The sequence below is a fragment of the Equus przewalskii genome, chromosome 19 (genome assembly GCF_037783145.1).
Source record: "Equus przewalskii isolate Varuska chromosome 19, EquPr2, whole genome shotgun sequence".
Taxonomy (NCBI): Eukaryota; Metazoa; Chordata; class Mammalia; order Perissodactyla; family Equidae; genus Equus; species Equus przewalskii.
The window spans coordinates 17,972,173-17,994,704 of NC_091849.1; the positions used below are offsets into that span (position 1 = coordinate 17,972,173).

Here is a 22,532-nt window from a genome sequence, read left to right on the forward strand (position 1 = left end):
TTGCTGATTTCTTTCTAATTTCTCTATGGTGAGCTGAACACAAGTTCTGTTTCATGTTCTTAGCAGCAGTAACCAGGAAAATCTATTCGTAAAAAGAATAACAATCTAATTTAGCTCTATGTGGGAAACTGTATATCATCCATTTTTCAAATGAAAAGAGAAAACAAAATCCCCAAGTATGGGTACCTGCAAAGGCACGTTTGTTTAGACTTACATTTTTAGAAGTGGTTTTAAGAGGAACTTCATTCTCTGTCAACAGAGATGAAACCTATCAAAATCCATCCAAGAATGATAGTCTTAATGCCATTTAAATTTCTGGTGAGAATTTCACAGCCTCTTCCCCCAGTCAATTAGCGGCAAGTGTCCTGAACTCCACCTCCCTGAAGTTTAGGTCTGCTGTGCTTACCTTCAACATCTTTCAGTGAAGAAATTAAATTGACTAACTACATGACCTTGTGATGCCTCACCAGAGTCTATAATTGCCCCCACTGATTGAATGCCTACTACTGTATAAGAGCCAGCATGTTAGACACTTCATATATGTTATTTATTTAAATATAATTTAGTTTAATGTATTTAATTTAATTTCCACAACAATTTCAAAAGATAGCATTAGCTTCCCTGTTTTCCAAAGGGAAATTGAGGCTTGTAAAGGCTAAACAAATGACCCAAGGTTTTTTCACTAATCAGGGTAGAACTGGTCCAAATTAAGTTTTACATGATGCCAAAATCAGTGCTTTCTCCAGAATTCCATGCTACATATATATTTATATATATAAATATATATATTTATTTAAATACTTTATCCCAAAACTCTGTGTGTGTGTGTGTGTGTATAAAATCTGAAAACTCAAGCAGCTATTGGCCACCAGAAAATCAGTTTCAACTAGCACAGTACTTGGTGGTGTTGTAGCAGCACTTGATAATAACTGAGTGTGGATCATGTCTTAATAATTGTGAGATTAGGAGAAGATTCTAGAGCTGTCTTGTCCAAAATTAGCCACATGTAACTATTTAAATTTTAACTTACATTAATTAAAATAGAATAAAGTTAACCAAAATTTAAATTTCACCTTTTCAATCACACTATTCATATTTAAGTATTTAAGTGCTCAATAGCCACATGTAGCTAGTGACTACCATGTTGGATTTCTTCCATCACCACAGAAAGATCTAAGGGACCGTGATTTGCTAGAGGATTCATGGCTTATGTGTTTCTTTAAATAATTTGAAAGGCAAGTGAAAATTAGTACAGATATTGGGCATGCTACCGGGCTGGGCTTCAGAGAAGGGGATCAGCAGGAACTTTACTAGTGACAAAGAGGGCAGAGGCAGTGAGCTTGCCAGGTTAACTTAGATATATGAAATATTCCAGAGTCCCAGAAAGACAGAGGTGAATTAAAGAAGAAATTATGGAAGAGAGCAAGATATTGTCTAGTTGCAAATTGAATTAGTGATAGCTTTTCATAATACCTTCAGTAATGTTTATAATTGGGTTAAATAATTTTATGTGAACTTGACAATATTTATTGATAACAGAGAGGAATAATGCCACAGTCAAAATTTAAAGGTAAAAGTATGAGCAACGTGGACATTTAATAACACTTCTAAATTAATTAAGACAAGAATAGGTTCTAAGAGTATGTTAGAAGGAACTAAAATTGATTTTAAGACACACTGTCTCACATTATTAAGGGATGTGGGATTCAGGACAGAATGCTCATTGGTCACGGGAGGACAGGTTAACTTCCAAAATCAAAGCTGCAGACTGAGCACTGTGTCCCTCCAATGGAAGCACCTGAAGCTGCACTGAGCTGGGGAGGGGTCAGATCTGAAGGGAGGCTGCTGGGGCATTAGCAGTCAAGAAGGGAATCAGGAAAATGATCATCCTGGAGAAGTCACTAGCAAGTGTAAGATTCAGTCTCTGAGGCACAGGACTGCCCTGAGCCTAGCAGCAGTCATCCGTGCCTCTTAGCAAATGGGCTATTCCCTGGTTTTCTTGGAGTCCAAGTGGTGGAAAGGAAACAATTGCTAACTCTCGGATTTATTTATAAAGAGGTTCCACTCTGTTGAAACCATTGTTAATAGGCTCCTACAAGGAGAGGTAGCTAGAATTGTGAGCTTTTGTCCCCCTAAATCAATATAACCCCTACTTCCAGCTCCAGCACTGGTACATTTCCCTTGTCTGAGTCAGAATAGGAACTGGAAGCTTCTGTGCCCAGACAATTCTGACTCCCATTAGTCTCAGTCACAGACCGAGATGAAAAGAAAACTCAACTATAACTCCAAGTCTGCTGATCGGTAAGTCTCAGACTTTTTCCACCACCTTTTGCTAGCCCTGAATTTACCAAGTTATCAATAAAAAATAATAAGAAATAGGTCTAGCTAATCTCAAGTGTAAAGTTGGAGCTGGAGGAAATGAATCTGCTTCTGATGGATTTTCATACAAATCTCACCCACCTCTTAGTAGTGGTCCCTATTTGGGAAATAATTTTTAGATTAGTGGTTTTATTATTTCTTTTCTTAATTAGCCAAAAATGTAGACATATAAAATTCTCTTCAGTAGGTAGAAACCTGGATTTCAAAAGAAATCCAAGAATTTGGTGTGATTTCTTCCATATACTGAAACATAATTAGAAGGTTCTTCTAGTTTATTAAGATATTTACTCTATTTTACTATACTACTTAGAATGAGGACCAAATGTTATCAAGAAAAGATTGAATGTTCAGGAAGGATAGAAAATGTGTGATATTTCTAAATTTTCATCTAAAACCACTGAAATACATATTTAACTTTTTAATTATGAGAATTTTAAAAAATACACTGAAGAAAAAAAATAAGATAATTTATGTACCCATCACCCAACTTCAATGATTACCAATATGTTCAATTGTGTTTCATCTATAGCCCTTCCCTCCATACCCCCACCCCTCACTGTATTAGTTTGATGCAAATCCCAGAAATTATATCTTTTCATCGGTATACATCTCTAAAGAATGAGGGCAGTTTTTTTGACATTACAAGTTTCCAGTTCTAACTACAGAAAATAGAAGATAGCATATTAAAGGATGCCACAAGGATACAATCAGCCAAATTCAAAATGTTGGAAACCCTACAGGATGAAAATTCAATTCCTTTAACAAATAAATTGCAAAGGATAAAATAGGATTAGGGATAATTTATAAAATGAAAGAGGCTAAGACACACATTGATTCTAACCAACAATTATGAGACAATTGGGGAAATTTAAACACTAACTGGATGTTTGATGATATTAAGTAATATTAAGGAATTAGTTTTCTTTTTTGTTCTTCCCTTTCTCTTTGTTTTTTTAGGTAGCTAAGATAATGATTTCTGGTTATAGGGAAAAATCTTTTTTAATACTTTGCCATTAAAAATGAGAATAAATCCGCATCTATTTAGAAAACTTGATAGCCCAGAATGACTCATGATTTAAGAGTTCTGGGAAATTTCCTTCTTTCTATGGTATTTTTTATTTTTAATAACAAAAAGACAAAATGTTATTAAAATGAAATAAAATAAAATAAGTAAATCCTGAGTTCTAAGGTAAACCTACTAATTTCAGATTCCTCCTGTTTTGAGGGGCCAACGGCTTTGTCTTTTTAAGAGTTAAATAACAGCGAAGGAAGCCATTATTCTCTAAGTGAGTTTAAAAAAAATCAGAAAAACAACCCTGAGTTTGGCAGTACTTCTCAGTTTTTGTCATTTTAGCCTTGTAAAAAGTAGAGGACCCATTGTGTTACTAATCCAGTCCATACACTTTCCTCTGTCCTGCAGGGATGATGTAGGCCATTGGAAAAAGCACAGAGAAGATTCCTTGGACTTTTTTTCAGGCTTTTCACATCATGCCATATATTTAAATAACAGGCTGAGATGGGGAGTGATGAGTCTCTTAAGGAAATAAATATGGTGCACTCATTAGAAGGCTCATTAAGAATAAAGTGCAGGAAGGGGGCTCTGAGAACAGACTCTTATTCTGGTATTTATTAGGACAAAGCACTCTTTTTAATGGGGCACCTGAAAAGCTCTCTGCTGCAATTATTATTAGGCATTAGTGCTTTTACTAACTTCTTGGAATCAGCTTTGCCCTTCTCTCTGCCTTGGTAAACAGTTGACAACAACACCCTTGTGTTCCAGGCTCCTGCAGAGAATTTGTTCTTGCTTTTCTTGTCTTTGCTCAAGAGTCTTGTACTTCCAGCCTGAGAGGGCATTTGAACATCAGATCTCCCTTCAGAGCAGTGTGAACTGAAGGTCACAACCATACTTATTGCTTGTTTCCCCTCCTGAATCTCTCTTCTCTTTCTCTATTTCACATGGAACTCTCTTGCTCTCTTTTTTTCTCCCTCACCTAGGGTGGAGGTTGGCAAACTTTTCTTTAAAGGGTCAGATAGTAAATATTTCAGGCTTTGCAGTCCATAGGGCCTCCATTGCAACTCTGCTGTAGTAGTGCAAAAGTGGCCATAGACTACACATAAATGAGTGGGTGTGGCTGCGTTCCAATGAAACTTTATTTATAAAAACAGACTGTAGTTCGCTGACCCCTATTTTAGGAATCTAACAGGGAATTTCCCACTGCACTTGCAAGATAAAAGGAGGCAAGCAGTATTTCCAAAAAGTTTTAACTTACTTCATTCAATGACCCATCAAATTTCAATACCTACTAAGTTTCAATACCGACTATGTGCCGGGCTCTGTGCAAGGTACTGGGAAGATGGAAGCATTAAAGCCCAAGTTGCTCACAGTTTTGTGAGTAGTTGGACAGAAAGGCAAACAACTACAATATGATATATGTAGTGTTATAATAGGCCTATGGGCATATGAGACCATAGGTTAAGGGGATGTAAAATTGCCTGAAACTTAAAGCATTATGAGAATTTTACTAGATAGAGGGTATTTTGAGAGGAAACAGCCCAGGAAAAATGTATGGAGGCCCAAAGATGTTCCTGGGCCTCTGAGTATCTGAGCCTCACTGTGGCACCACTGTACGTGCAAGTCGTCGAGGGAGGATGCAGCAGGGAGGAGAGGAAAGAATGGTTAGAAGAAAAGGAGTCTTGGTGGGTAGGAAAGTCTTGTGATCCACGCCCAAGTGTTAAGATTTTAGTTTGTAGGACATGGGGAGCCATTGAACAATTTACATTATAGGAATGCCGTGATCAGATTTACCTGCCAACTCATGGGAAGCAAAGTGGGAGATGTAATTCCATCAGTCCTTGAAGGTTTTCACTTTTCTCTCGAGAAGCTGTCATAAAAAACGCAAAAGTTCGCGGAACTAGGATCTAGAAAACCGGGAGGGCAATTTAAATATTCTTTGAATATTCTTCTTGTTCACTTTCCATTTGAGCTGCCCGGGCCACCTGTGTTGGTAGTGGATGCTAAGTGTTTATTTGCTGCAGAAAGAAAGAAAGTTCTCTTAGTTCAGTGACAAAAGCAGGAAAATCATTGGGCCTAATAATTCCGAAATCTATAGTGAACAGCTTCTTCTGAGTATGATTTGACGGCTTCTAGGAATCCCTTTGCCCTGAAATACTACACTCATCCACCTTCTGCAGGATCTGAAATTATACAACTGGAGATTTTATTCCTCTAGTTTGGACATTGCCCTCTCTAAGCACGGTATGTTAAGATGTAAATACTCTCAAGAAGAGTGATACATTATGTCAATCATAACGTAGTATGAATGAGGATACTAATCTGGTAGGGACTCAGGAGAACAGAGACCCCTGAGAAAGAGAGGGGGAAGAGGCTTTTAAAATAAGGGAAAGACTACAGAACCGAGGATGTAGAGGGCAAAGGAAAAGACTAACTTTGCCTACTTCTCAATACCGCCAAGGGAAGCATGGAGCATAATAATGTGGACAAGGACAAGGCATAAAATAGCAACTGATTAATAAACATGGGCAGGAGAAGTGTGTCTTTTTCAGACTCAATGCAATTTTTACTGCCTAACGATTCCAGAGCCAATTTGTAAAGCTGTCTGGGAGTGTTCAGCGTGTGAGAGGCAGACACAGAAAGGGGAGGGAGACAATTAGGAGGCTAAAGATGCTTCAGACAAGGGATGGGCTGCAAGTGACAACAGAATGAACCCCTCTCCTTACTTCTGGCAGCTCTTATTCTTCTGCCAACAAGCTCCTGCTTGCTGCTTTGTCTTCTGAATGCAAAACTCAAGTGCCTGGGTGAATAAACAAGAGCTCTCTTTATCAAGGAGAGACAGTGCCCAGTCTCTTCAGGCTTGGTGTATGTTCCCATGTGATGCCCATTGATTTGAAGCTGGTGAGAGATGTGAGGGCATAGTGCCTAGCTGATGACAAAGCAGCGGCTCTGGGACCAGAGACTGAAACTTCTCAGGAGTTACTGTTCTACTTCTGGAATTGTTGCATGAAATGAAGAAAGACACTTCTGAAGCTGATTCCTGCCTGGAGAGGGCCAAAAACAACCTTCAATCATTCTTGGTTGATTCATTCATGCATTAAATATTTAACCACATTTATTGCAGACCTACTCTGTTTGAAGTGCTGATTAGGTGCTGAGGAGATTTAAAGGCACATGCATGGATAATTATAATACCAGATAGATGAATGGGAGTGGCAGAGAAGTTATTATCTGAACGTAAATGAGAGGAATATAATGGCCTACATTCTTCAACTATAGAAGCAATCCAAGAGATTGTCTGTAAAACTTTGAAAGAGTTTATGTGATAACCCAGTATGCCCGTAAAGGTGATTTTGGGATCATCCTGGCAAGCCCTGATTGGAATGTGAGGTAATAAAGTAAGTTGAAACCAGGGCCAGCTATGTAATTTTCCCAGCCCAGAAGAAAATGAAAATGCAGGATTCCTTGTTCAAAATGCAGGGAAAAAAGTGCACTTAAAGGTACTAAAATGTACAACACGTTTCTTTCTTCCATGGTTTCTCTCTTGACCTGTCCATTTTCTTTTTTAATGTTCTATTCCTTTGGCATAGGGATGCCCACTGGGTGAATGCATTCACACAAGACCCTACCTCATGACTCAGCATATGAGAGCACACAGCCCACTGGCAGCCAGATTTCTGGTCCCACTAGCCACCTGACCAACGCACCCTCCTCCAGCCGGGCATGGGGAAATCAATCTCCCCTCCTCACTGCCCAGCCGCCTCAACCACAGTGGACAGGTGACCCTCAAAGGATTGCAACCTTCATACCGTCACACACTTGGTACCTGGATTGGGGTGAGTGAGAGGCTCACCGCCATCAAATCACCCACCTAATGCACAAGGCAGCTACTGTGTCCTGCCCTGAAACTGTCCCTGTGCAGAGGCCTCTCCTGGAAGAAGAGCAGGGTGAGGGCCAGGATGGAAAAGCTGGGTGGGGCCCTGGGTGCCAAGAAATGGGGGTTGGCAGTGGTCATTGGGCAGACGCATGGAGAGGGAGCCAGTGGGAGCCTGGGCACCAGGAGGCAAGAGAGTGAGCAGGTGCCAGAGAATCTGTTCCCTGGAGGCAGCATGAGGTGGGACCACAAGTGAGCTAAGGCTCCAAGACCCGGGGCATGCTCCACTGTTCCATTGGGCTTCACTTACAAATTCAAAGATAACGTTATTAAGGATTTCAAGATGATGACTACAGAGCATTAAACATCAAGTGTGGACCCTTCTGAATATGGGGCTCTGTATGACTGCCCTGCTGGCCCCCCTATGAAGCTGACTCTGTTTGAAATCTATTCAATTGTAATATACCCAGTATGGAAAGAGACTAATGGAAGAAGGTGCTATTTGCAAGGAACCTGGAAAGAAGGGAATTAAGGAAATAAACATGGGCAGTGTTTACCCAGCACTGTTCAGGGGACAGTGAGATTGACGGTTAGGGCACTAAAGGGGTGGGATGAGTCACGGGCAGGGATGTTTTGCCCTACTTCACAAGGACCTGGGTGAAGCAGTCCTTATCCCTTTGCAGTGCTTTGCAATGCTTATACACACATTTTAGAAGAAACTGCTAATTGTCCCTAAACATCCGTTCTCTTCTTCCTCTATGGTAATAGTATTTCTGGCCATGCACGTGGTCATCTAGAATAAAAGTAATTTCTCTCATCCTCTCTTTCAATCTTATAGGGTGACAAAGTTGTGGACATCATGATGTAAGTGGGAATTTTCATGTGGCAGCTTCCAGGAAAATCCTTAAAAATAAAGCTGTTCACGGTGTTTGTACCATCTCTTCTCCCCTTCCTCCTCATGCTGCCTGGGATGCGGATGGGCTGACATCCTCAAAGACTAGGAGGGTGTGGGCCACACCTAGGAGTAGTGAGTGATGTGTTGAAAGAGCTGGGCTCCCTAAGGACTTTGTGCGGCAGCTTCAGGTCCAACCCTGAATTACATTTCTTCTAATGGCGTCCCTTTTATGTGGGACAGAAAGGAAATGATCTTGTGTAGCCTTTATATTAGGTTACTCATAGCCAAACCTAATCCTGACTAATGTGCCAAGCAAATTCACCTGGCTTTGCACATACTCTGGAGGGAGCTAGACTACCTAATTCACGAGAAAGTACACCTATTGTAAGCTAACAATACTCTGTTAACATTGGGGTTCATACAGTGCTACCTTTTATGAATTTTGTTAGTCTCCATTAGCACCCCTGAGTCAATCAACTTTGAGTACCCTGATAAAATTTCGTTTCTAGGTCTGAAAAGCAGAGGCCTATGTCTTGGATCTTGGTGAACTTAACAAAATATCTTCATCCTGAGAGATTGAGGTATTTGGTCAGTTGGCACCATGGTCTCCTGACTGACATGGGTACATGTGGGTACAAGACATAGTATGGCCCAAAAGCTCTGTAAATGCAGGAAAAGAAGACACCACTGCCACTGGTTCTTTTAAGATAGGCAGAATTAAGAGAAATGGAATATGGTAAAACATATAAAATTGCTACACAGCAAGATCCCAATGAGCAAAGGTAAATTTAATTAGACAAATATTTATTCAATACCTACTATGTACCATGCTCTGTTCCAGATGCTTGGGATACACCAGTGAGCAAAACAATCTTTGACTCCATGGAGATTATACACTATGGGAGGAGACAGGCAATAGAAACTAAAATGTGATGCATAATCAACAAACACAGTATGTAACGGTGATAAGTCCTACGTAAGAAAGAAAAAGTAAAGCAGGATAAAGTGAAGTAGGTGCACTCCCCAGATTCCCTCTACTAGGCCACTGCATCCATCTCACCAGCTGCACTGAGCACTAGCTGCACCCTTCTCAAGAGCATTGTTCACAGCCAATGGAGCTGCCTTCCCCAGATATGCCTAGGAGGTTATGCATCCTCTTACTTCAGGGTGGGGGGCTGGCCTGCAGGCAGTCATTGGCTGATACTGGTGTATCATCGTACCCAAGATGGTCTGACTCTGTGGTGTCATTTATACTCTAGATTAGACCTGCCAGGGATTCAGGCCAGGGTCCTTCAGCTGAACCCACATCTCCACCTAGTTTCTTCCTCACTCCATCCTGTTTCCTCTCTCTTCTAAAAGTTTTATCTGAAAATACTCCCTCATTATGTCACTTGCACAAGAGCCTCTGCCTTAGATTCTGCTTCGAAGGAAACTGAGCTAAGACACAGCAAAAGGGGAATCAGATGTACGGATGGTGGGGCTGGTGTCATATCAAAAGATTCAAGAGGATAGTCAAAACAGGCCTCATGGAGAAAACGAGGCCTGATCAAAGACCTGAAGATGAGGGAATTAGTCAAGAGGAGAAACATTCCAGGCAGCAAAGGCCCAGTGGTAGACAGAATACCTCCCTTCTCCAAAAGAGGTCTACATCCTAACCTGTGAATATGTTAGGTTACACGGCAAAGGGGAATTAAGGTAGCAGATGGATTAAAGTTGCTAATCAGATGACCTTGAGATGGGGAAAGAATCCTGCATTATCCAGGTGGGTTCAATGCAATCACAAGCGTCCTTGAAAATGGAAGAGGGAGGCAGAAGAGGAAACGAGAGGGAGGCAGAAGGGGAGAGTTGGAGAAAGATGAGACTACAGAAGAAAGAGAGATTTAATGTTGCTAGTTTTGAAGATGGAGGAAGGGGCCATGAACCAAGGAATGTGGGTGGCCTCTAGAAACTGGAAAGGCAAGGACGTAGGCTTCCCCGAGAGTCTCTAGAAGAGAAAACAGTCATATAGACACCTTGATTTTAGCCCAGTGACACCCATTTCAGATTTCTGATCTCTAGAGCTATAATATAACACATTTGTGTTGTTTTTGGACAATAAGTTTATGGTAGTTTGTTATGGCAGTGATCGAAAACGAATATAGGCCCAAAGGCATGATCATGTCTGATATACGAGGTTAACATAAGGAGATCACTGTGGCTAGAATGGAGGGAGCAAGAGAGAGAGTAGTAGGAGAGGAGGTTAGAGAGGTGTGGTGGGTCAGGTTGTGCAGGTCTCTGTGGGCTACTATATGTGGGCTGGCTATTACTTTGAATAAAGTAAGAAACCACTGCAAGGTTTTGAGGATGTGAGCTGATGTACCTGTTAAAAGACCCTAGGGCTGCTATGAGACTAGTCAGTATAGGGGCAAGAAAGACCTGTCAGGATGCCATTGCAATAATATAGGTGAAAAATGATGGTGGCAAGGACCAGAAGGATAGCAGGGGATGTGGTAAGAAGCGAATATATCTTGAAGATAGAGGCAGCAGGATTTCCTACTAGGTTGAACGTAGGAGAGTGGGAGAAAGAGCAGGCAAGGATTGCTCCTAGGATTTTTCCTGAGCAATTGGAAGAATAAAGCTGCCATCAGTTGAGATAGGAAAAGTGGCAAGTGGAGCAGGTTTTGAAGGTTGGGCCTGGGTGTTCTTTGGGACTTGTTTGATTTGAGATACCTATTATATCCAAGTGAAGATGTTGAGTAGACAGTTGGGTATACAGTTCTGGAGTTTGGAGAAATCTGACCTGGTCATAAACATTTGGGAATCCCAAGGAGGTAGATACCATTTAATGCCATGGGACTGAATAATATCACTATGGGAATGAGTGGAAAAGAGGAACAAGAACTGAGCCACAAGGAAAGCCAACCTTAAGAGGTTAAGGAGAGAGAAAGAATCATCAATGGTGACCAAAATGGGGTAGCCATAAGGTAAGAGTAAATTCAGGAGGGCATGGGCTCCTGGAAGCCAATGGAAGGAAAAGTAATGAGAAAAGTGATAGATGACTACGTAAAGTACATCAAGGAAGACAAAGATCGATCAACTACTTTAGCAGTGAGGAGGTTATTGGGAACCTTGAGGAGAAAAGTTTAGTGGAGTGATGGGGATGAAAGCCTAACTGAGATAGGTTGAGGAGAAAATCAGAAGAAACAACTTGGAGGCAACAAGAATGTACAATCATTTCTGGAAGTTTTGCTGCAAATGGGAAGCAAAGAAATTGAATGGTAGAGTGGTCGTGGGAGGGAGATGGACAATATATTAGACAGAGGTATCCAGAGAAACAGAGCTGGCAGCTGGAGACCCAGAGAAGAGTTGAAGTTGCAGCCTGAGTCCGAAGACAGTCTGGAGGCAAAATTCTTTTTCTCAGGGTATCTCAGTCTTTTCTCTTAAGGCAAACATTAGAGGAGGCCCACCCACATTGTGGAGGGTAATCTGCTTTTCTTAAAATCTACTGATTTAAATGTTGATGATATCTAAAAAATATCTTTACAGCAACATGTAGACTAGAGTTTGACCAAAAACTGGGTACTGTGGACTAGACAAACTGACACATAAAATTAACCATCCCAGGTGGAGAAGAGAACGTTTTGCTTTCTTTTAAGATAAGAACTGATTTGTATATCAATGAAAATAGTCTAAGAGCAGAAAAAAAAATCAATGGTATGGAAGAGAGAGGGAGAATAGCTGGAAGACTGTCCCCATGCGGGTGAGAGGATGGGATCTAGTGAACAATGGAGGGAATTTAGATAAGATAATGGCTAGTTCATCTATCACAACTGGCAGGAATGGATAGTATGCAGACACACATGCTGCTTAGTTGGAGAAGTTCTTCTGATTGCTTCAATGATTTCTAATGAAGTAGGAAGCAACATCATCAGCTGAGACAGCAGATAGAGGATGGCATATCCGGAGACTGAGAAAAGAGGAAATAGTCCAAAATAATCCAATTAGTGATAAAGTTGGGGGGGTGGGTTGTGTGTGAGGAGGTGTTATAAGAACTCTGTGCTTTTTGCTCAATTTTTTTGTAAACCTGAAACTGCTAAAAAATAAAATCTACTAATTTTTTTAATATAGCACTTAACGTAATTCTCATGAGACTATATATTTTTAAGCAATTTTCTTCTGCATCTATCACAGAAATAAGACAGAGCTAAGCTTATATTAGATGACCAATAATTAGTTAAATGCAGTTATGTTAAATCCAAAGTCTAGATCGAAAAAATGAATAGGGTCAAAGTGTAGAAAGTGGATTAGCAAATAAAACATTTTAAAAAATTTATTTTTTGAGTTAGGGAGGCCATACACTTAAACTTTTGGTACCCAAAATGGAAAAACCATACAATTTGAATGTTTTGAGGCAAGAATAGCAAGGGAAGCAGTGAGACTGTAAGAAGAAAAAAACACCCAAGCCTTGGTCTCCCCAGCCAAGGAGAAAGACACTTTGACACCTTACCCACAGCCTTTCCCCTGTAATCTGTAGGATATAGACATGGATCAGAATAATAGCCCTTAGGTCTACGGAAAAAAGGCCCACCAAGGTCATGTGATTATCAAACTCTACAGTACCTTAGTAAAGCGCATACGCTGCAGTCTTGTCAAATCCTGTACATGTCTCTTCCTTGTACAAGAATTTAAAAGTGAGATAGTTTTACTTGAATAGTGAGGCTGATTTAAACATCTTCCATAACAAGAACTCTAAATACTACATTCTGTGAAATTCTTACCTGGCTTAAAATGCAAAAGAAAAGGCATGGTGGTAATGGCAAATGGACTAACACTTTATAAAAATAGACTATTGTAAATGCAGTCCTTAAGTGACCAAAGTATATTAAAAGCCTTATAGTATATTGAATAAAGTTCATTTAACTTAACCAGTTAAATAGTTTTAGGTACAATTAACTTTATTCCCTCATAAAATTGTTAGAAAACATTTTCTCAAGTGTTTGACCATTGATTCAGAAATGATTGTGCTTCCAAAATTAAATGGAGGAGATGATAAATAAATTAATAGTGACATTAGATGCATATTAAGTTATCTCCGCTGTCCACACAGGCAGGCACATTAGCACAGACTCATCATTCAATTAATTGCCTTTTGCAGCAATGAACCTCTAATCTCGGAAATACAATGATCACACACACAGAAAACCAGATAAGCTATTTGGGCCACATTTTAGAAATAAGAAATCAGGTTTTCACTGCTGATGCCTATGGGATCTGTCTTTGAGTGATCAGCAGATTGTTTTTGTATTAAATTCTTTCAACTATTGCCATATATCCTAAAGGAACATAGCAGTGAGGCCAAAAAAAGAAATTATCCATTTACTGGAGAGTATTTTATTCCTTCTCTGGTTCTATTAGGCTAAAAACCCATTGGGATGAACGAGGAGACCAGAAATCACTAATTCAGTCTTACTAAGAATCAGTCTTTCAGTATTTTCTAAATTTTTCTAAAGCACTTTAGAAAGGAACTTGTCCAATTGCCTTTATGATAGGATGTTTCAGGAGATACTTAACAATCTGATAAGCCTTATTTATATCTCATCTAATTTGCTCATGCTGCTGTTTAGTCCATCTATTCTTTTCTGATTATTGGCGGTGGAGAGTAAGTTTGTACCAATTTCTAGTGAGAATCTTGACAGACTTGAAGATTTGTTATTAATTCTCTACTCACTTTTCTTTTTCCTGGCCCAATAACCTTTCTTCTCTATTGTTGGGGTTTCAAAAAATGTAATTACATTTATGGCTTGTTTTATGTTGGGTCTCAAAGTTTTCTGTGTTTTTCTATATTGTGACATTCAGAATTAGACTTAAGTTTAGTGAGAGAGTAAAAACCTAGTTCCAATGTACTGTGTATATTTTTAAACAATAGTGCCACATTGTTTAGAATGGATATAATTCTAAGATCTTCCAAAGCCCCTTTGCAGTAGTGATATTTCTCAATCATTGATCATTCTTCATCTTTTATTTTTTGTTTTTATGTGTTTTATTTCTTCCATAAATTACTGAAAGACACTCAGCACCATTGTTTTGGACAACCATGGATAACGCAAACAACTCCCCATCTATAATTGTGAAATTTAGTGAATTAGCTCCTTATTTTGATATTGGATCTTTGCAGAAAATAAGTTCTGGAACTTTATTTGTTGTGGCATCTTTACAAGCAAGTTGAAAGCAAGCAATCATAGAAATGCAGATGCACCTCCTTCCCTTGTCTTATTCATTGAGTCAACGAATTATTGTTGAGTGCCTCCTGTGTATCAGACAGAGATCAAGACAGACATTGTTCTTGCCTGTATCAGATGTCTTACTAGGAAGTATACTGAAGTATATTTTTATAATTTGGGTCATATTCCAGATATAAAAGATCACAATATAAAGAGAAGCTTGGTGATTCTTTCCGATAAAGGGAAGAATACTTTTTTTGTAAACTTTTGTTTTTTGAGAAAGATTAGCCTTGAGCTAACATCTGCAGCCAATCCTCCTCTTTTTGCTGAGGAAGACTGGCCCTGAGCTAACCAGAAAACCCCAGGCTGATGAAGCAGAATGTGAGAATGTGCGAACTTAGCTGCTGCACCACCAGGCCAGCTCAAGAATGCTTTTTAAAAGTGATATGTATGAACTAGTTTTTACAAATTAGTCTTATCTTCCCAACTAGAGAGTAAGCACAGTGTGTCAGAATGTAGTATCTCAGGTTTTCTTTCACACAGATTCTAGCTCTCTTCCAGCATGGAGCTGGTCTTGGTCGCACACACTGTAACTTGTAGGGCAGTAGATATTAATGCTGCATGTGTGAGAATCTAGTGGAAGCTATGGCTTCTCATTGCAGAATAAAACAATGAACTTAAGATTTCAGAGGCTCCTATGCTTCCTGAAACCCATTAATGGACTCTAGGATAAGAATTACTGACAGTTCAAGGTCTTTACACTTAACCCACGTTCACACCATGCCAGTGGAAGGTGGAGAATCTCTGATATGGGTCACATTTCAAAATGAGGCTTCAGGGACCAGTATGAGATCTCTATAATAAGGAGAGAGGAATAATCTTGCAGAAATAAAGACAATCGATTTTATCTTCCTTCACTCACTGAAGGGTAAGATGGAAGAACCTATGGGGACCAAGATGGGGCCCAGGTGAATGTGTTGCATACTAGATGTTCAGACTTGTTTCTAATCTAAGTTTTGAGCTAGAGAAAGATAGATGGGCTTTGATATTCATATATTATTCCTACCGGCTCACTGCTGAATTAGTATAGAGGAGAATTTGAAGCCAAATCTCAAGTCTTAACTCATTGGTCAAATATTCATTGAGTGGCTGCAATGTGCCAAGCACTTGGGAAGACCCAGGACCTGGTCTCATAGAGCTCGTTTGTTCATCCCTGTAATTCTCTGGGGCAGTGGTGGTAGGAATCTGCCTGGAGATATCAGAAAGCCTGATCTTGGAGAGGTCTGGCATGACCAGCAATAAGTGCCCAATAAATACTAGTTGGTTGATTAGTTTATTACTTTCCCTGATGAGTTAATTTTGTTACAGAATCAGAGAACAGCTGGGGTTAATAAAAGAAAGTTTAGATTTGAGAGGGGCGTAAAGCTACATGTACTAATTATAATAAAATATTAAAAATCTACTTAGGGTAACATAGTTATGAACACGAAGTGCATACTAATGTGAGATTCGTTTTGATGTAAAGCATTTTCAAAATCAGCTATCTATCCTCAGAGTGGCCAAAATAGCAGTCCAGAGACGGACAAGGAGCATTTCAAATTCAGCAGTATGCTCTCTTATTGGCCCAGGGATGGCAATAACACAAGCAGCAGCTGGTAAGAATCTGGGTCTATTCTGACTAGATCATGCTGCCTGAGAGTCTAATTTTGCTTCAAAAATGGTCTAATTTTGCTCACAGTGGAAAAAGTGGTATATTCCTTTAGTGTCAACAGACCAGATTGCATCTCCAGTTTGTTTGATGGGAGAACTTGGTTATGTTCCCAGATATGGCTCTCCTTCATGGATCATTGAATTACACTAAGTGTTTTGAACAAAGTCAATTTCAAAACACACTGCTTTCCTCCCAAACCTTGGAATTTCTCTTCATACCAAAGTTCCAAGAGCTTATGTTTGTAGGAAGAGAATTTCCTACAAATATAAGTCACTTCAGTTCTAGTCATCAACTTCTTCATCTCTCAACAGGTAAACCCTAAAGGCCCTTCAGGATCTAACATTCTAGGATTTCTATGGCGAATCTTCGATACCATAATATTCTGAAATTTATGCAGAGATATGTGTGTGATAGATCTACAAACTGATGGATAAAAACTATTAGACCTTTTCTGTCAAAAAATATCCCAGATTTGTGTATTTTATGCTTTGGCTTTCCAGTGAGAGAAGTTCTGATATTTTCTTGTTTATGCCCCCCACATTTCTTCAGGAAGTAGCAGTAGGTAAAGTGGCCTATTACTTCATCAGTAATTTTTTTTCCTTGAGAATATTTTCAACTGAGGGCCCATTACCTATTTTTAATTCACTTAATTTCAAACTCTCTGGTCCTAAGTAATGAGCCATGAAGGAGACCAGGTTAGAGAATGACCCAGGAAGAACTTGCAGCCTCATGGGGGTCTGGATCCCTTTCTTCCCAGCGTGTGCCCCTCTGTGCAGCTGCCTGTGGCTGTGACAAATGTGGGAACTTGCTCTAGGCAGACTATGTTTCACTGAAAACCTGTCTTTCTTAAAAATGAACCTGGAAAACTTTGCAGATGACGTATCTTTCCCTCTAATACATACCCCAGGAGTGTGAGGCTGAAGGAGGAGAATGGGGAGGATTGATGAGCAGCTCTATTTATATTCTGCTGATGAGCTAATCTCTCACACACACCTGGAGGTGATCTGAGCTCCTACCCACACAAAGGGATCCTGGTGTTGGCTCGAGCGCTAACAAGTCCAAACTATGCTCAGACTTCAGTTCGGCTGGAATGCACAGGTGTACTACCTGAATTCTCAGGGAGAACCAGCTGGGGTCTCCTCTAGCTGGCAACTGATCCTGTGGTGAGGGGTGGGGGAGTACAGTAGAAAAGGGATAATAATTCTGAAAGGCAGTCCCATCCCATCGGAGAATTTTAAGGAGAAGAGCATTCCTCTTTCCCTTCCTACATTTTTTCTGACATCCCATTTAGTCTCCAGGTTTCTGGTCTTTTTGCTCTTCTCTTTAATTTTTAAAAGTCTAAGAAAATGTGGCACTTTGCTTTATTGTGAAATAAATGGAGTTTTAAAAAATGTGCTGCTTGCTTCATTTGGTGTCATCATTTGGATAGTTTCCGTTGTGGAATACCTGGAGGTAGCATTTTACTCAGTCCTGTTTCTAAAATCCATTGAATATTTTTAGCTCTTCTTTGGAATTTCTGGTGGGACAGGGCACACACACCAGGAGAAAAGCCTGCAAGCCAGCCTTAATGCTGGTGGAAAGTCTTTGGCATGTGATGGAAAGCCTACTTCGTCGTGCATGTTTTGCTGTGCTGGCTGTTCCCTGATGACTTCTTTGGATTAAATAAAGCCCGCCACAGAAGTGGCTGAAGCTATCCCTCACGGTGACATTTAATTTACCTAGGAGTACAGTAATCGGAGAAAGAATCAAATACTCGAAAATTTTGCTTCAGTGAGCAAAAGCTAAGTGTTTGTACCGTATTGAAAAGTGATACTTTTCTTTGGAATTTAAAGTAAAAAAGGTGACAGGTTCACTGACTAAAAGCAAAAGGAGAGACCAAAACTCTACTTTGGCATATTCACAGTTACAAAATTGGAGAAAACTGGAATTTTGCACATTGTGATAATGTTTTATCAGCTATGGGTTTGATAGGACAAGGTCAGTGGGGCCTAGAAAAAAGATGCGGTGGTAAAGCCTAAAAAAGGAAGAGTATTTTTAAGTGTGTTACAGAGAAGGAAGCAGCTGGACTTAATAACCAACAATATGTGGGAGGTGAAAGTATGTTGAATCTTGTACAGAAGTTTGATGATCAGAGAAAGGGCGGGTAATATTGCCATCCAAATCAAAATAACCCTCTATAATTAGCTCCACCTGTGCTAAAAAATTGTGCTCACATATTGTTCCCAACTTGTTGAAATTTATGACCATGCAATATGTTATGTGAGTAATAGTCACTGCTGAACCAAAATTAATATGCAGTTCTCTCTTGACACAACTTGGGTTTATATTTTATTCATGTTTGTGCTCTCAGTACCTAACACAATGCCTGACATCCAGTTGATGTTCAAAATGCTGGATAAATGGATGAAATGGCAAATCTGTGGCCTGCTTAAGCTCTTTGATATTCTCTTAAAATACATCTGGCTAGGTTCAATTATTTGTTTGCTTTAATGCATTGTGATTATTTTGGTTTATTGAAATCTGGCACTGCATGTCTTTTTTTTTGCAATTCATTAATAATCAGGCATTTAGAAATTAATATCTGCTTCAGATCAAGCTTAAAAGGTAGTCATCATGATGAAAAACGGAATGTTTGGGTGAAATGACAAGATATCCAGTACACCAAAGCAGGGACCACAGCCAATACTGCTTCTCCTTACCTACCTTTGTGTTTCATGACCACATGATAATTTAGGATCATTCCCAGATGATATGAACAGGCATTCCAGCCATCACTCATTGTATACCCCCTTCCCCTCTGTCGAATGTCTTTCTGTATATCGTGGATCTCTGGAGGTGGTTTGTGGTAGCGTACCAGACTCTCTCGTGACGTCATGTACTCCCTCCCCCAACTCTCTTAAAGGTAAGTAACCAGCCTTCTTACAACAGCCTGGGATATTTCTGATATAGCCGAAATCTATGTAAGATACAAGCAGACCACACCAGTTACACAGCTCTCCTCCAAATTGGGAATGTTAACCCTTTTATGTACGAGATGTACAATTCAGTAGCCATGCCTTCTTGTCTCTTAGGTAACTCAATTTCTGGCTAAAAAATTAATCCACTTAAGATATCAAGCCTTTAATGCAAAAAGATTTCAAACTGGGCTGAAGACAAGGTTTCAAGGGATTCTTAGCCCTAATCTACTAATGCAACGTGACAAAGAAGTCAAGAGCAAGGAATTTGGAGTCAGACAAACCAAGTCTGGTCCTCAATCCTGTCACTGCATAGCTGTGTGATCTTGGACAAGTTACTTAACCTTTTTCCATTTTGGTTTTCTTATGTGTAGAGTGAGAATAGTGTTAACGTAGTAGCATTAAGTTAAATTAAATGACATAATGCTTATAAAGTGCTTAGCAGAGCATCTGGCAAATAGTCATCAATAAAAATTATACATCATCATCACCACCATCATTGTTTCACTTCACATAAACCTATGAGGATACCTAATGGCAGCCTGATAGCTTTAGTCTGAGTTTGAAAGAATTTCCCAGAGTTGGAAAAATATGAAGTCTGCCTCAGATGGTAGGGTCATCTTGGATCTCCTACAGTTACCACTGCACACAGCAAAAGAAGACACTTGCTAGGTAGAATCTTCCATGGTGTAAGGACACTTAACAGCTACTCTGCTATGGTTATTTTCCTGGGGCTTTTGTGTCTGTGATTTATAGAACAATGCACATGAACCGCTCCAACAATGAAGAAGCCCCATTTGGGCATCATCTATACATAGAACCAAAGAAGCAACTATGTGATCAGTTTCTAAAGTGGCCAACCCGTTTCAAGAACTAAATAAAACTTGTTTATGAGCGCAACTGAAGCCCGTAAACTGTTTACTGAGTCCAGATCAATTCCCAGCTATAAAAATCTGTGGACAATGATGATAATTTCTTGAAGACTAGAGAGAGGAAAAAAAGAAAACCTCTAGAAGGCCTTATAAATAAGAAAACCTTAGAAATGAGAATGTTCTGAAAGTGTTTTACTCAACATCTTTATGCAAACTGCACTAATTAATCTCATACAAACATGGATATTTTTGTAAAGCACAAGCCCGAGTGCCATTTTGTGACCATGTAATTTACAAGTCCTCAAATTACATTAAAATCACCACACACAGTGTTTACAGTTTAATTACATGGTTATTTACCATTCCCAATCAAGTGTTATTCATTCAGTACCTCTTTGCCTGATCTTACCTAAAAAAGAAAACACTTTTATGCTGGATTTGAGCGGTAAACATTCAAACATCGCAATACTTGAAGGCAACAAAGATGTGGTATTGAGTAAACAAACTCTGTTGACAGATTTCAGAGAACTTCTAGGGAGAAGGAGAATGGAGAGATTAATATCTTACTAAAATAGTCTTTCTTTGGTTGTTTCAGTTCTACTGAAAAAAAGTTCTATCACTATTCACCACCCATTCTTTATGGAAAGTCAATTGGGTCTGTTACCCATATTTTGTATTATAATGATAGAGTTCTTCAGTCAAGAAATGTTTATTGAGCACCATATGTGTTCCAGATCCTGTGATATGAATAAATGTAAAAAATAAAAAAGGCATGGCCCCTTGATGAACTCAGACAAGATATTCACTATGTATGGTATAGACATTTCAAAATGTAGCATATATTTACTTCTGATCTTCTCTTTATTTGTCATTTAGCAACATTGTCCTGAAATTAGAACATCTTGGTACCAAGATGAAATGTCTGTCTTCAGACAATTGAGTAACCTTTCTGAGCTTTAGTTTTTTCATCTGTAAAATATGGAGGTGGGGAATATAATAATAAGGCCAATTTTCCCTCCATGATAGTATGATTATAAAGACAAAAAAGACTGTAAAGCATTTTGCAGGTTACTTCTTCAGGCTCTGCCTCTGCAGCTAATTCCCCAAACCCAGTTCTGGATTCTCATTTGCTTCTCTATGTTGCCTGGCAACTTATGATGCCTCACACCTGTTATGGTACTAGACAGTTATATCAGGAAACAGTTATTTGATGAATTAACTAGGGTGACCCTTAATTCCTAAGACATAATTTTGAATTCTGTCCTTTGGGAAGTCAAATTTTAACAAAAGTAGTCCTGATTGTGAAGTCCTTGGGCCATGTGTCTCAGAAATACCAGAAGGACTCCTGAAGTACCTCTGTTCCTTGGGCCTACTTCAGACTTAATGAATCAGAATCTTTAGCAGTGGAACCCAAGTACCTGCCTTTTAATAAGTTTCTCTATAATTTTATGCACACTAAAATCCAAGAAGCGCTGTGTTGTATTTAATAGGATTGTTTGCAAATATCCCAGTTCTCTTCTTTCAGGCATATCGTAGAATTACATTTCTCTGCCCACTTGGAATTAGGTATGCATATTTCACTTGTTTTGACCAATGAAATATAAATGGAAATGACATACAATTCACGTGACATTTAACTGAAGTAACTTATTTGGTATGACTTTATATTTCTCATAATTTAAAAATTTTATTTCCCTTCTCCCATGTTTAGAAAACAACTTATTGCTAGCTTTCCCAAACATGAATTAATGATGGTGCAAAAAACCTTAACAAATACCAGATTGTAAATTAATCTACACCAATCATTATGACATCATTTTCAATGAAGAAAACATTTAAATGGCAGGATTGTTAACAAGTCTTTCTTTTTTCTTCAGGTCTGAAATGTAGGACGCAATAACATTAACATAGGGAGATTTTATATGATGTTTCTAATTGGACACTATAGTTTATCTAAGTTAGGCTGAGTCTACGCTGGCCAATAGAAAGCAGAAATACTTGAATGAGAGGAAGAGAACTCATTTAATATATTGAGTACCTACCATATACTACTCACTCTGCTGAATACGTTCACATATTATGACATTTAGCGTTAGTCCTAGAGACATTGTTTTTTTACATTTGAATGTGAACAAAGAGTTAAGCTGGTTAAACAATTTTCCAAAATTTACCAAATTAGAAATTGAGATCCAAACTGATGTCTGCCTGTTTGCCCAGCCCACAACCTTTCTACTGCATCATGTCACCTTGGGAAAAGTCAGACAGTGTTTTGACATGTTGACGATCGATATAATTTCCCAATTAATTGATCAATTTTCATGAGGCCTCAGTATCTTCATGGATGTTAATAAAAAATTAGTTTTTTCCAATACTGAATCACACAAATCTATAAACCATGTATAGCACGCATGTAGTGTATATCTATACACCCACATACATTTCCCTTTAGAAGAATAGGAATGGCACACGTAAAATGGTACCTATTCTCTCTGTTACCAATTTTGCAAACCAGTATCCCCTTCTGTCTGCAATAGATGTAATGTGGCAAACTAAACTAGGGTGATCACCTTTGCAAATTGTTGGCTCTAAGATATAGACATTTAAATGACTTTCAATCTGGAAAACACATTAAACA

The 22,532-nt window shown here is 39.1% G+C and overlaps 1 long non-coding RNA gene across 5 annotated transcripts in view; it reads left to right on the plus strand.

Annotated features, from left to right (window-relative positions):
- The first annotated feature begins 2,077 nt into the window (after positions 1–2,077).
- The window catches only part of LOC139077270 (uncharacterized), a 271,627-nt gene continuing 251,172 nt past the window's right edge, over positions 2,078–22,532 (plus strand). For all 5 annotated transcript variants that reach the window (XR_011529630.1, XR_011529632.1, XR_011529631.1 and 2 more), the window contains exon 1: positions 2,078–2,301. This is a non-coding gene — a long non-coding RNA (uncharacterized lncRNA). The remainder of the gene's footprint in view (positions 2,302–22,532) is intronic.